The sequence below is a fragment of the Physella acuta genome, unplaced genomic scaffold, assembly GCF_028476545.2.
Source record: "Physella acuta isolate Inbredline_101_S28 unplaced genomic scaffold, ASM2847654v3 ptg001879l, whole genome shotgun sequence".
NCBI classification, from domain to species: Eukaryota; Metazoa; Mollusca; class Gastropoda; family Physidae; genus Physella; species Physella acuta.
In genome coordinates, this window is record NW_026733385.1 from 21,453 (window position 1) to 36,954 (window position 15,502).

The following is a 15,502-nucleotide window of genomic DNA, read 5'->3' on the forward strand; positions in this document are numbered from 1 at the left end:
TAATTCATCTAAAAATATTTAATATGAATTATGTAGATTGTAGTTATGTTGAACATAATATTAATAGCATTTAATTAGGTAGTCCAAACTGAAATTAACTATTGATTGCAGACTGCTGGAGTGAGTCAGAGGCGTAGCTACCCCTCCCGGCGCCCGGCAGAGGCGTAGCCAGGGGAGGGCGGCCGCCCCGGGCGCCGACCCTAGGGGGGCGCCAAAAGGGGTAGAAAAAAAATTAAAAGCTCATTTTAAGCTGCAGTTTTGAATTATAAACAGTCTAAGTAAAGAAATTGAACGGCCGAGAGCCTTTGCATACTGATTTAACTGTTTTCTACCTTGATTGTGTAACTGTAAAACATTTATCTTTAAGAAACAGTGACCGGAAAAACTGCTTTCCTCGATGGGGGGAGGGGGCGCTTTTTCGAAGACTAAAATCGGAAAAATTCACACCGGATTAAGGAATAAATAACAGATATCACTCAGAAAAGAAACACATTGAACTAAAGCGTATTTTACGATTGTGTAACATAAAAAAGAGATAGTGACGTTTAAAATCCGCTCTACCATTTTTGTCCAAGATGGTGGGGCGCTTTTTCACTAACAAAAATCGCAGGATTTGTACTGGATCGGTTGCTAGATAATTCTTTTAACACTTAGAAAAGAAATAAATTGTATTAACACTTAATGTACGATTTCAGCACCCAGTTTTGCTAAGTAATAACGCGACTAGTTCTTTGTACGATTCTTACGATTTTCTCAACTTGATCGTGATAGATCAGATACTTTTACTTGATTGCATTACATCTTGCCTGGATCACTGCATTAAAGAAAAATAAATATCACTGATTCTTGTATCGCTATCCGATCAGTAAAATAGCAGACTGTCGGAGCGGGTGGACGGGAAGCGACACTGTAATAGATTGAGTTAATTGTGAGGTCAAGGGAACTCACTCTCTGTATTAGTATTATATTTATATTGTTATCTTGAGTGATGTCCCTTACATGTTGTTATCTATATATAGTTGTCTCTGGCCACTTTCTCTCTCTCTCTCTTGCCATCATGGCGTCTGTACATAATAAAGGCTGTTAACAACCAACGCGGCTTCTCGTCAGTCATTACAATCTACCTCATTTGGCGACGAAGGATAAACATCGACTAGAAAGAGCACCTACTTACGCAAAAAAGAGGTTTGCTAGAGCTTATTAGCTAATTATTTCTAGAATTATGGCGCTGTATGGCCAAATAAAAGAATTTGATGCGAATGATGAAATCATTCAAGATTACCTAGAGAGGTTAAGCTTTTACCTAGAAGCAAACAACGTGACGATAGAAGCCAAAAAGAGAGCTATTTTGTTAACAGTCATAGGGCCTCAACAATTTAGGCTACTAAAAGACTTATGCGCACCAGCTAGTCTAACTACCAAGAGCTTTAACGAGCTGAGCAAATTGCTAACAGAGCACCATGCGCCTACCCCATCAAAGTTTTTATGTAGAGCTAGATTTGACAGTAGGACTCGTCAACCAAACGAGTCAATATCAGAATATGTTGCTGCTTTACGTCATTTAAGTGAATTTTGTGAATTCGGAGAAACGCTGTCTGACAGACTATGTGAAAAGTTTGTGACAGGTGTAAACAGCCCTGATATTCAAAGAAAGTTGCTGCTCGAGTCAGATCTAAAATTGGAAAAAGCAATACAACTTGCAATGTCATTCCAGCAGTCATCAGATGCGGCGAGATCTTTAGCACCTTCAGAGATCCATGCAGTAAACAGCAGGTTAGTCAATAAACATCAACCCCATCAGAGCATTCCAACTTATGCTAAACAGCCTGCTCGTTCAAATCCTAGATCTAAATCTAGTAATAATTATCAAAAATGTCATCGATGCAAAGGTCCCCATGCATCTCATCGGTGCAAGTTCAAGTCTGCAACTTGTTATAAGTGCAGTAAGCAAGGTCACATTGCCAAGGCCTGCTTTGCAAAGTCTTCGTCTGTTGCTAAATCTAGCCAGTCAAGACAGTACCGCAACCAAAGGCAGCACTATGTTAACTCTCACCAAGACTACCTAACCCAACCAATGAACCACTCTACCTGTGAAAATTCTCAAACTGATTTGCAGCCGGATTTCAACCTGTTCTCTGTGAAATCAATAAGTCATGCTCCCATCAATGTACAAGTTAATATCAACGGTAAGAGCATCAGCTTCCAACTTGACACTGGAGCATCACTAACAGTCATCACAAAGAAAGATTTTGACGCTGTCACAGGAGGATCAGTGTCTCTACAGCCGTGTCACAAGTGTCTAACAACATACACTGGTGACAATGTTCCGGTAATAGGAGAGTGTATGGTTCATGTAAGTTATAATGGTCAAAGTGTTAAACTTCCTCTTCTTGTGGTTGAAGGAAATGGACCGCCATTACTAGGTAGGAACTGGTTAAGTAATCTTAAGTTAAATTGGGAGAGTATTTGTTCATTGAAGAATGTAAAAGAATCTAGTCTTACTTCACTAGATAAAGTTATATCTGAAAATAAATGTGTTTTTGGTAACTCAGGTTTACTAAATGATAGAACAGTGAAGTTAAGCATTAAAGATACAAATCCAAGATACTGCGAAGCTAGAGTTCCACCTTATGCAATGAGGAATAAAATTGAAAATGAGCTAAGTAGATTGGAATCTAATGGCATCATAAAGAAGGTAGACTATTCCGATTGGGCGACACCCATTGTGCCAGTGTTAAAGAAGGATGGTTCTATAAGAATTTGTGGAGATTATAAAACTACACTGAATAAGCAAATAGAGCTAAATAGGTACCCTATACCTAACATTGAGGAAATGTCTTTGAATTTGGCAGGAGGAGACAAATTCACTGAATTAGACTTTAGTCATGCTTACACTCAACTAGAACTGCATCCAGATTCAAAAGTCTATACGACAATAAACACACATAAAGGACTCTACCAATATGAAAGACTATGTTTTGGCATATCATCTAGCCCTGGAATTTTCCAAGCTGTCATGGACAGTATTTTTAAGGATATTCCAAATGTTTGTGTGTACTTTGACAATGTGTACATAACTGGTAAGAATGACACTGAACATCTTAAAACACTTGATAAAGTATTGAAAATTGTTGGTGAAAAAGGTTTAAAGATAAACAAAGATAAATGTCAATTCATGCTGACAGAAATTAGTTTTCTTGGTTATATATTAAGCAAGCAAGGTATCAGACCTCAACCTGAGAAAACAAAAGCCATTAAAGAAGCACCCAAACCTGAAAATACCCAACAACTAAGAGCTTTTTTGGGCTTGATAAATTACTATGCAAAGTTCATAGGAAATCTGTCTGGTAAACTATCACCACTGTACAAGCTGCTACAGAAAAATGCAACTTGGCACTGGGGTAAACAACAAGAAGCTGCTTTTAATACAGCAAAAGAGGCTTTGTCTGCTGACACCTTACTAACTCACTATGACCCAGGGAAAAGACTTATATTAACATGTGATGCTTCACCAGATGGTGTAGGAGCAGTCTTGTCCCACATGGATGAGAAGGGTGACAGACCCATTGCTTTTGCCAGTAGATCTTTGAACCAGGCTGAGAAAAATTATTCTCAGTTAGATAGGGAAGGCTTAGGCATCATTTTTGGTGTTAAGAAATTTCATAAGTTTCTGTTTGGTAGGAAGTTCACCATCTTTACAGATCATAAACCATTGCTAGGTTTATTTGGAGAAAACAAAACCCTACCTGAGCATGCCTCACCAAGAATTCAAAGATGGGCTATCACACTAACTGCATACAATTATGAATTGAAATACAAACCTGGATCTGAGAATAGTGCAGATGGTCTTAGTAGATTACCTTTAAAAAACCAAAGCCTGAGCTATGTACCAGAAGATGTATTTGTTCTCTTCACTATCATGGATAACTCCAATATAAATGTGAATGATATTAAAAGAGAAACACAAAAAGATGAGTGCTTAATAAAAGTATATGAGTACTGTAAGAATGGTTGGCCTGAAGAGTCTGTGAATGATGACTTAAGGCCATATTAAATAAGAAATAAAAACCTTTGTGAAGATAATATAAAAGATGGAGAAGATACAGTCCATTATCAGTCAGAGTTGCCTAAACAAAGTATTTGTAACTTAATAAATGATTATGGTGATATGGCAATTTCAAATACATTAGTAAGAAGGAATGTGATCATCAAACAACTTTGCTAACATCATTAGCACTTACAGAAACTAAAAGGGTAACATCAAAAGAAAAGAAAAAAGATTTTTGCCATTTAATACTTTCAGATGCCAATTCAAAAATAGTTCCATTAAATCATGACAAGACATTCATTGAAAGAGAATTTGGTGTTAATAAGAATGTGTATCTAAGAAATTATGGGAGAAAGGAAAAATGGATACCAGGTCAAATTGTTCAATGTACAGGACCTGTGTCTTATAAAGTAAAAACAAATGATGGACTTATTGTCCGTAGACATGCAGACCAGTTAAAAATAACTTGTGCAGATAATAAGTGTGAATCTGTCAATCCCACCAGATCTGAACAGTTCACACCAACTCAGTTTGTTCCACAACCAAGTTCTGTTGATATGAGTGAACCAAGTTGTCTGGAGTCAGAAAATGTAAATTCTGGAGTTAATGATTTAAATCCTAGACCTCCTGAGATAGAGAATCCAAATGGTCAGAATATTGAGTCACCAAATCAAAGGCCACTGAGAAGGTCAAACAGGACAATCAAAGTCCCAAATAAGTTAGACCTATGATTTTAAAGGTCAAAAGGACTTTGACATTATTGTTTTGTATTTTGATTATGTTGTAGCATATTGTGCATTGTTTGTAAGGATGTAATCTACCATAGTGTTCATGTTACAATATAATTGGTGATTTTAGGATACTATCAATTGTTCTATTGAGAGATGTGTTATTGTGTTCTAAGGGTAAAGGGATGTAATAGATTGAGTTAATTGTGAGGTCAAGGGAACTCACTCTCTGTATTAGTATTATATTTATATTGTTATCTTGAGTGATGTCCCTTACATGTTGTTATCTATATATAGTTGTCTCTGGCCACTTTCTCTCTCTCTCTTGCCATCATGGCGTCTGTACATAATAAAGGCTGTTAACAACCAACGCGGCTTCTCGTCAGTCATTACAATCTACCTCAGACACTCTTTGCCAAAATTTTAAGAGAGAAGAAAATTAGAATATCGAACTGATTATTACTTTGTTCAACCTAACTGATAATTCAAAATTGAAATATTTGCCTACTATTATCGAAATTGTTCTAAAGACACGACCAAAAGTAGACCAAATAAGGCTTGCACCTTCTACAAAATACACTCTAAAATAGTGGTTCTTAACTTTTTGGAGTACCGAACCCAACCAGTTTCATATTCGCAATCACCGAACCCTCCTTAATAGTTGTATCGTCCACAACGACAAAATCCGATCGTGAATCCTTTGAGTCGGCTGTGTGTCTTGACCTCCGCGAAAGCCCTGAGACTGAATTAACGAACCTCTCGGGTTCGATGGAGCCCACTGTTCTAAGCTCTTTTGATTTTCTACTTTTTATTTGTTTCGGCATCTTAAGGTGAATTTAATTGGCATCCAGTGAAGTTTTAGGGAACGACAATCAGCGTAATTGTTAATTTTTTTCCAGACTGTCGCACACACAAACACACGTCCTTCCTTCCTTCCTTCCTTCCGTCCGTCATCGCTATAGCTTTTAGAACGATAAAAGTAATCATTCGCACCATGCTGTGCTTTTCAGTGCACCGCAGTGTCTTATTATAAGTAATAGAGTAGGATTCGTTTATATAACGGCATAGAGCTATTTTATAAATGCCACTGTGTTTATTTTTTTGCATAACGTTATGAAAATATTAAATATTTGCACATTGCTAAAACATATTAAAAAGATCAATGTCAAATATCAGTTTAGTTTGTATTCCTAGAAAAAATGGATACATTTCCATAAAAGTAGGTCGAAAAAGCTAATTAATTCAACTTTTTTTTTGTGGTAATTTTTTCAAGGGAGGTAATTCGAAAATATATTTAACTCAACAATAATTTAAGTTAATCTTTTTTTTAATTACTACCGCATTGATTAGTCTATGTTAAGGGGGGACAGGTACTTAATTTTTATTTTATTAAAGATCAGCAATTGAACATTGTCTACATAGCTAAAACAAAGATATTGATATGTTTTAAAGATAACATATCTCAAACATGTTGAGAACAAATGTTGAACCCCAAAAAGTTGAGTTTATATGTATTTTTATATGCAATTTTGTATGCTAAAAATCTCAGTACGTATAAGACATAATAATACACAAAGTAAAAGCCACATTTAGAAATGGTTACAGAACAAACTGATAGAAGGATGTTTAGATTAAACACAAACTTTTTAAAATATGAATTTTTTTCAAAGTCACTTAGAAAAAAGAGTCTTTGTGGAGAGACATGAACTTTAAACAACCATAAAAATTAAATAAAGAAAGGTATCAGCTTCTATCAGTTTGAAGAACAACCTATATTGTAAAGACTGTGCAAGTTTCACTGTATTCTGTAAGACAGTTTTTAATATTTCTTCTCTAGAAAATTTGGAGTAGGCGTAAAAGTGTCAATGCTTATTTTTGTAAAAAATAAAATGTTATCAAAACTAGGCATCTATAAACACTAAAATAAGTATTTCAACACATTTTTGAGTACAGTAGATTAGTTCAAGTAATTGATGGGATGTTAGAGTTGCATTAGACTATTAAATATACATAGGCAAAAAGATAATGAAATTGCGATTTTTAAGTACTGGTCCCCCCTTAAGGTTCATAATTAAAAGAGAAAAATGTTAAGATTATTTATATTATTTTCTAATTAGTCTATGATTTCTCAAAATCACTATTTTTTGTTTTTGTTTTTTGGTGTTAACAGATGGTGAAATTTTATAATTATAGTATAGAGAATGCTGGAAAGACTCTCTCTGGGCGCGGACGCCAGGGAAAAGCGTGTTTTTCGGTGGTAATTCTAATTACATTGCCAATGTGTTTTCTTAGAACCATAAAAGTAAACACCACTTGCCGTACATTCATTTGCATGACTAAAAAAAAAACGGTTTGGTGGTGATTCTAATGTTGTGGTTGTGTTTTTTTTTTTTGGTTGTGTTGTGTTTGTGTTGTGGTTGTTTTTTGGTTGTGTTTTTTGGTTGTGTTGTGGTTGTGTTGTGGTTGTATTGTGGTTGTTTTTTGGTTGTGTTGTGGTTGTGTTGTGGTTGATTTTTGGTTGCGTTGTGGTTGTGTTGTGGTTGTGTTGTGGCTGTGTTGTAGTTGTGTTTTTGTTGTGGTTGTGTTGTAGTTGTGTTGTGGTTGTGTTGTGGTTGTGTTGTGGTTGTGTTGTGGTTGTGTTGTGGTTGTGTTGTGGTTGTTTTTGGTTGTGTTGTGGTTGTGTTGTGGTTGTTTTGTGGCTGTGTTGTGGATGTGTTGTAGTTTTGTTGTGGTTGTGTTGTGGTTGTGTTGTGTTGTGGTTGTGTTGTGGTTGTGTTGTGGTTGTGTTGTGGTTGTGTTGTGGTTGTGTTGTGGTTGTGTTGTGGTTGTGTTGTGGTTGTGTTGTGGTTGTTTTTGGTTGTGTTGTGGTTGTGTTGTGGTTGTTTTTTGGTTGTGTTGTGGCTGTGTTGTGGATGTGTTGTAGTTTTGTTGTGGTTGTGTTGTGGTTGTGTTGTGGTTGTGTTGTGGTTGTGTTGTGGTTGTGTTGTGGTTGTATTGTGGTTGTGGTTGTGTTGCAAGTTGTGTTGTGGTTGTGTTGTGGTTGTGTTGTGGTTGTATTGTGGTTGTGGTTGTGTTGCGTTTGTGGTTGTGTTTTTGTGTTGTTTTTGTTTGTTTTGTTCTGTTCCAAAGTTGGTATATTTTAAAAAGATTTACCGTGGCGGAGCACGGGATGCAGCTAGTATATATATATATATATATATATATATATATATATATATATATATATATATGGGGGGGGCGCCTAACTGAAAGTTCGCCCCGGGCGCCGGGAAGGGTCGCTACGCCTCTGGCGCCCGGGGCGAACTTTCAGTTTGGCGCCCACCCCACATAAGCCCTACATATATATGTGTGTATGTGCGGCAGTCTGGAAAAAAATTAATAATTACGCTGTATGATTTTCGTTCCCTAAAACTGTACTCGACGCCAATTAAATTCCCCTTAAGATACATTATCCTTTACAAATGATGATTAGTAAAGTCAGAAAAAAAATTGTAGCGAAGCTAATTTGTTTAGGACAGTCTTTTTATGTTTTATCTTTGGAACAGTCTCTGTTATGATATAGTACATATTTGGATTATAAGTTTGTTAGATTAAGGTCATACCAGTAGCGTACGCAGGGGGGGAGCAGGGGGAGCGGCCGCTCCCCCTCTGGCCATTTTCAGCAAAGTGGCGCCTTTTTTGGAAACTTTTTAAACTCAAAGTTTTAAACAATGATATTTGTTAAAAAATATTTTTAGTTGGCACATCTATGTAAATCACAAGATTTCTTTTCATGCAGCAATTAAGCATTATTGTACTAGTCTAGTAGTGTCTACGTTTATAACACGTATTAACAGCTGCATCAGTTTGCCATTCTAAAAATAACCATTACGATGCATTGCAATGTTTAAAAAACCTCTACAGGTAGTACACTTGGCAAGAGGGGTGTTAAGTTTAAGGCAACTGTATAATGTATTTGCTTACGAATAATTGAATTAGAAAATGTTATACATAAAACTTCACACATAATTACTTTATATATACAGTTTGAATCGTGTGATTAATTTTATAAATACTACAATACAGAAACAAATACAACTGATGTGGCAACTCTATTTAAATTTACTGATGAGCTAACTACGTAGTGGTGGGGAAATTTTGACAAGGTCAACAACGTCATCACGATGAAGTAGTAGTATTCTTACAGTTTGGGCGATATTGATTACGATTACAAATTATATGAAACAGTTACAACCCCCCTCCCCTCTGTAAAAAAAAGATTGTCATAATACCACTGCTACTTATTTAAATCTATTTCTGTAATATATATTTGTGTAATATATATGTATGTTTAGAACAGTCATCTAAAAACTGACTCTATGTTCACTCTGAGTTGGTTATCTTCCCCCCCCCCCCACACACACACCTCACCACTACAATTGTGTAGAGCGACATTAATGTCACACCTAGGTATACACTGGGTTGGATAGTTGACCTAAAGTGACCGGACAATGGTGAATGAAGTTGAACCCCCCCCCAACCCACCCCGAACTGATATGTTAAGTACATGTGAAAAACGCGTAGTGATGTACCAAAGTACCATGCCGCCAAAAAAAATAGCTTTTTAAACGTAAAACTCTGTGAATATTGTTTTTGCAATTACCAGTAAAAAGGTGTGTGATCAATACAGTGATCTAACCAATAGCTATCACTATGTTAAAAATGACCTTTAAAGAACACAAAGAAGCAGTAGTTATTTAAAAATATATGATCTGAACTAAAAGACGGATGTTTAGTTAAATGTAGGCTTTTATTCCGAATGTCTTCTATTGTATCGAAAAGCATGTTTTTATACCAACTCTGATTTTAAAAACTTTCATTATGCTGTACTACTTTAGCATTTATGATGACGATCTTTTAAATTATGATTATAGACAAAAACATGTTTTAAACACGAATAGTGTTAAACAATTTGATTATATTCTAAAGTAATTATTTATTTGTTTTGACATTTAAAATTAAATGTGTAGATATATACATATTTATATTAAGAGAGTGATTATTTCCCCTATTTCACTTGTCTTAAATAATTTCCCAGGAATTATTATGTAAGAATTTTGTTTACAAGAATTACAAAACAGATAGTGTTATGTTCATTGTTTTTGCTTGTAGAGGGTAGATTTTTTTTTTTAAAAATTCTTTTTTTTTTAGATTAAAACAATTTTTGTTTTGTCGGCCTAGATTGTGTGTTTTTTCTTGTTTCTTCAGAGTGCTACTTTCAATTTATTTTACATCATAGCGAAGTAATGACATACAGCTAGTAATTATATATATATATATATATATATATATATATATATATATATATATATATATATATATATATATATATATATATATATATAATACACGTATATAGAACGCGTTAAAAATTCGGCGCCTTTTTTTGCTCTTTTCGCTCCCCCTACAACGAAAACCTGGATACGCCTCTGGGTCATACCAGTAGCGTAGCGAGGGGGGCGGGGGGGGGGACATATGTCCCCGGGCGCCGACCTTAGGGGGGGGCGCCAAATTGAAAGTTTGAGGGGGGGTGCAAATGAAAACTTCGAGGGGGGGGGGGTGCAAATCGAAAATTTGCTCCCAAGGGGGCGCCAAATTGAAAGTATGTCCCCGGGCGCCGGGAAGGGTCGCTACGCCTCTGGGTCATACAATTAACATACAATAGAAAAAGTATTGTTCACATTGGAATACGATTTGGGTATTTCATTGACTGGTTGATTGTATAATGAAACAAGCAAGAGGAAACAAACTGGAATCCAACGGACACAACAGCTCGAAGTCTTGGATTTATCAGATGCGCGCTGCCTTCTCACACACAGCCAACAACAAATTCTGAACTAATTGTACTGGATGAAGCAGCAATAATAACCGGTTTAATGATAATAGCTGACGTCCATGACGTTCAGATTAGAATCAAGCAGCAATAAAATGCGTATTGACATTCCAAGTCGATGTGGAATTCAAATGCATTGTCAAAAATTTTTAATAAGGATCTATAGCTGAATATGAATATTTTACTGTATGGCTCGGAGCTAGGTTAAAGACAGCGGAGAATGAAAAGGTGGTGGTTAGGACACAATATTAGGAAGACAAAAAATAACAGCACTATGCAGGAGCTTGTGTGAAGTCCATGGGGAAAGTGGAAGAGAAAAAGAGGTTCGGTAATTCAGTCTCAGGGCTTCCGCGTAGGTCAAGACACACAGCCTACTCATTTAATTCACGATCGGATTTTGTCAACTTTTTCTTTATGTAACACAATCGTAAAATACGCTTTAGTTCAATGTGTTTCTTTTCTGAGTAATATCGGTTATTTATTCCCTAATCCTGAGTGAATTTTTCCGATTTTAGTCTTCGAAAAAACGCCCCAACCCCTATCTAGGAAAGCTGGAAAGCGGTTTTTCCGGTCACTGTTTCTTAAGGATATATGTTTTACAGTTACACAATCAATGTGAAAAACAGTTAAATCAGTATGCAAAGGCTCTCAGCCATTAAATTTCTTTACTTTGACTGTTTATTATTAAAAACTGCAGCTTAAAATGAGCTTTTAATTTTTTTTTCTACCCCTTTTGGCGCCCCCCTAGGGTCGGCGCCCGGGGCGGCCGCCCTCCCCTAGCTACGCCTCTGGAGTGAGTATGTCATGAAAGAACTTTTAATTGTAAGTTCTATGCCACAAATTTTATAAAAATATCTTAATAAATAAAAAAGTTATGCGTTTTTTAAAAAAGCAAAATTTGGTAAAAAACTGATTTTCAAAAAGTGCCATTTTTGAGAACCCATATTTTCTAAACTAAATAACATACAAGTGTAGAAATTGGTAAAGTTACTGCAAAGTTTGTAATATATATGCCCGATTTTTTTCAGTCATCTAAAATGAGTCTTTCTAAGGTAAAAAAATAATTAAAAATGCGTTTTGGTCACTTTTATTTTCATTTTAAAAATTTTTTTTTTTTGTTTTTGCTTTGGACATAGAATAATCCTAAAACTATTTTGTTGGTAACATTAACAGGAAGAATGTGTTCATTATTTTCAAAATTCACATGAGTTAAAATAATATTTTTAAAAAATGCAACAGTTATTTAGAGCAGGAGAAACAGAATCAAAATTTAGTGGAGTAATGTAATCTAATAAAGACGTGATGCCTACAAGTAATGCAGTAGTTGCTGCTACATTCAAACCTATCGGGTTGATAACTGCTTTGGGGGAACAGTTTTTAAAACGACAACTCCACATCTTTGTATGTCTTGTTTCCCTCAACCTTGATCTTGTGGAGCATCAAGAGTAAGTGATATGTTTTGGGAACTGTAGGAGGGGGGGGGGGGCTTGACCTTCTTCCCTTCCCTTGTAAGGAAAGTTCTGGATAGGCCACCATAAATGTCTCCAGCTATGAAATAAATAATTGATTTAGTGATTAATAAAATATAATTAGATTTACTACTAGCCTATTGTGTAGGCCTACTATTTGTCCTATGACTGTAGCTGGAAACATGAAAAAGCCTGAAAACACCTTTTTGTTTAAAGTAATTTATACTTGATAGTATATTTTGAACATTAATTCTATTGAATGAAATATTCGTTGTTTGTGCCACACTGATTGAGATATCCAATGATGAAGATGCCATACTGTAGTTCTCAACATCATATAGGACAACTTAACTGTCCTTCATGTCCTTCATTGTTACTATATACATATAAAATAAATAACTAATGAGAAATACTACTAGTACTACTTACACTTACAACTAATATAACATTTAAATTTAAGTCACATGTACAATCTTAATAAATTGCACCACCATCTAAAAATTGATCTGGTACATTTTATTAAGGAGACTGGCGCAGACCATTCCACATTATTCAGCAGGGGAATCAGAATCAGAGTGCACAACAGAAAATTAAAAATTGATCACATTAGTCCTTAAAATGTAGTGTCTTTTGTTTTAAATAAAATGATAAAAATGTATAGTTATTATAATTATAAATTTCTTTTGTGTTTCATTAATATTTTTAAGTATTTAACCTTCGTTCCCTGTAAAAAAAATTGAGTTCGTCCACATAGTAACCAGGAATGTCTGGTGGCCATTTTGAATTTGTCGATTCATAATTTTGACGCGATAGTCCAGATAAACTGTAGTAATACGACCCTATAATTAATCCCATTCGATAGATTTTAAAGAATTAGTAAGCACTAGCATCTAATAGTTAAGTGCAACCATATTTTAAGTCCCTAGAATGTCCTGAATTAAATAGCTTCACGTTTAAACACACCATCTGTACAAGCGTAGTTCACACGCTAAAACCGTGGACAAGTAGCGTTCAAATTTACATTAATAACGTGTGCTAATTAAACCAAACTGACATTTAAACTTAAAATTCATTTATTAAAATGGAAATGAAACTTTAAAAATGATACTTACAATTGTTTGAAGGCTCTAGCAAGGGTAAAATCCGTTTAGCATCATCGGTCGTCAACCTTTAAAAACTACTCACTCGGGGCTGAAAGTTGACTCGAGGGTTATATGCTTGTTGAGGGCACGGCTTCGCGACCGTAAATCAGAAAGACTTGAATTTACAACACAAAGTAGTTATAAAAATAAAAGTGAACTTTACATCGGTGTAAAGATTGAAACAGAATTAGTTTGTTTTCGTGTATATATCGTCATTTAAAGTTTAAAAACTGATTTTTTAAAATGAAATAAGCAAGTTATTTTTTCAATTTATGCATCAAACGATAGACTAGAATTCGCTCTTTAAAATAACATTAAGTAAGATTATGCTTCTGCGATGCCTCGTCGCGAAGCCGCAACCAAATGAAACAGTGTGGGGTAGATCGGTACACGCAAAACGGTGAAATTTGTTGACGTAACTGATACTTTTCAAACAAATATAAAACACATTCAAACATGTGTTAGAGAAATAAAAATACCAGATTACGACAGATAAAGGCTTAAACTTTATTGACATATAATTTTTATTCTTATAGGACAACTAGAAGTAGTGAAATTTTATTTTTGAAAACCGCAAAAACTGACCCTAAAAGGCACTTTTTCGCCAGTTTGGACTACCTAATTTAATAGAATGTCCACGGTTTTCATAGTGTTTTTTTAATTAAATTACCGTGAAATGGTAAGGTCATCTCAATTACTGCCCTCAACTCATCGCAACAGTAATTATGCTTAGTTCAACCACCTTTACTGCCCACATTTATCACGCTCATTACATAACAAAACTTAGGATCAAAACAGAGAGCCGACAAGGTTCAAAGGCTGTCATTGACACAAAACGTCAACAACACTATGTTCGGACAATGCCTACTAAGGGGAGGCCGACCAGAGAATAGCCTACTGCAAAACACAATGATGTGCCTAAATATCTTTTATAGTTAACTTTTCTACCGCGTATTTAACTAAATACGTAACAAATTGAGATTGTTGTGTAACTTATCTTAGAGTATTTTTATTTACAATTTTTATAAACCATAATGCTTTTAACGTCTATAAATAATTTATGCTATCGAAAAATACAACCCACAACAATTAACACAATTTTACAATTATTAACAAATAAATCAAAATATTTCTAAACAGATTTGTGTGACTTTTTTTCTGTGACTTTTTTTCCGATAAAATTTTTCCATCGTTTTTTTTTCCTAGCAAAAACTGACTTTTTTTTCTGTTTTTTTTTTCTCCTGTGATTTTTTTCCCCGTTCACCCACAGTTTAGCCCGTGGCGCCACATCGCACCCCGTACAAGCGCTGGCTGACGCGCCTGATTCAGTGAATGACTATAAAAAACCCAGTTTGTTAGCAAACGGAAAGTTGATTAATAATTAGTAAACAGTACGTTCAGTGTATAAAATAAATAAAAAAGGCAGTATTTAAAGTATTGCACTTTATCAATTCAAATTCATGCTTTTTTTTCAGTACTTTAAATTTTAAATAAACCGGGAGTGATCCCCCCTAAACTTTATCAAATATTCTTATATAAACAACAGGGGGATGGGACTCGGGCTATAGACATGATTTTTAATCCATTTTAAATACTTAAACTTTTTACAGTAGAATAAAATCTCGTTGAAAAAAGAATTGCACACCAAAAAATGTGCACAATAGTGCGCAATATTATTAGTACTTTATAAATTCACATGCGGTTTTTTTTTTTGAGAAATCGGAAATAGCGTAAATTACTACTTCCGGTCAACAGAAATTACTCAAAATTTGACAGAAGGTAGAGAATTAGATATTTTACTTACTTGTAAAATTTCATTTATCTATCTGAAATAGTACTCAAGTTATAGGCTTTTGAAAAATTCAAAGTAGAAAAAGTACCACTTCCGGTTATCGGAAATCGCTCAAAAGTTAATACGGATCTCCGATTTTAATAATATACTTATATATGAAATTTCATCAACCTAGCTGTAATGGTACTCAAGTTATCGTGTTTACAGACACACACACACACAGACATAAGGACAAGATTGCAAAATTATTTTAGTATTTTTAGTTTGATATCAGACTTTTCAAGCCTATTGATGGGTTAAGGTACTATGTGCCGTTTTATATATTTATGGCAAACTCCACACAACAAGATCCATTTGAACCAGTTGGTGGGTTAAGGGCTACTAGTACTACATTGCAGCTTCCCAGTAATTAAAGCATGGGAGGTGGTAATAATTAAAGAACTAAGTTGAT